Genomic DNA, 1,181 nt, shown 5'->3' with positions numbered 1-1,181 from the left:
ATTTTTTTTTTTTTTTTTTTTTTTTTTTTTTTTTTTTTTGAGGTAATGTCTCACTGTGTAGCTCTGGCTGTCCTAGAACTCACTATGTAGACCAGGCTGGCCTTGAACTAACAGAGATGCACCTGCCTTTGCCTCCCAAGTTTAAGGATTAAGAATTAAAATTTACAAATTTACATTTACTTATTAGTGTGTGTGTGTGTGTGTGTGTGTGTGTGTATGTGTATGACATGTGGAGGTCAGGACAATGTGTGGAAGTCAGTTCTGTCCTACCATGTGGCTTCCGGAGTTCCAGCTCAGGTTGTTGGTGTTGGTGGCAAGCACCTTCCCCTGCTGAGCCATCCTACTGGTGCAGCCCTTGGAATTTAAAAGGGAAAATGTCCCATTTAAAAACCCATTCTAAAAGCCCACACAGAGCCTGGTGCAGGAACTCAGGCCTTAAGAAGGAATGAGGGAAGATAAAGAGCCACACAATCACAAGCCTCGTCTTAATAATGCACATACAGTCAGCACACCAGGTGACTGTTAATCCCATTCCAGGTCCCCCCTGGCCCTCTTAATGGCTTCCAGCCATTTCCTCTTGGGATCTGGCCAGCATAAGCTCAGGAAATGCGAAGTTTTAATTCTGGAATCAGTAAAGCATATTAGCAAAGGAAATCCACAAATAAAAAACAATCACGTTATGAATTTCAAAGCCACGGGAAAGGACCGAAGGTCAGACCGTGAACTGCTGGGGCAGAAGTCCCTTCATTCATTTTGTGCAGCTCTTGACTGCTGACTGACTCACTACACTGCACTGCGGGATGTTTTTCAAGAACATTCAGATTGAGATGATTTTTCTTCCTTCTTGACAGGGGTTCCCCAAGTGCTAGGATCAAGGGCGTGTGCCACCAGTGCCTGGCTTCTTTTAAATGAGTCTGCTTTGTGTGTGGGGAATCCACATGCACAAGGAAGGGTGCCAGGGTACCAGCCTTGAGCATCATCCCCAGGAACACCTCTCCTTCCCTTGACACAGGGTCTCTCACTGGTCTCACCCATTAGGTTAGACTATTAGGAAGCAAACCAGGGTCCCTCCTGTCTCTGCCTCCCAGGTGGGTCCTGGGGATTCCCGGCAGAGCATAGAATGTTCTCTTCTGAGGCTCAAGTCTGGTCCTATTTATGAGGCAAGCTCTTTACCATTTTAT

This window comes from Psammomys obesus, unplaced genomic scaffold (assembly GCF_907164565.1).
Source record: "Psammomys obesus unplaced genomic scaffold, mPsaObe1.curated_primary_1811, whole genome shotgun sequence".
NCBI classification, from domain to species: Eukaryota; Metazoa; Chordata; class Mammalia; order Rodentia; family Muridae; genus Psammomys; species Psammomys obesus.
Note: the sequence above shows the minus strand (reverse complement) of the source record.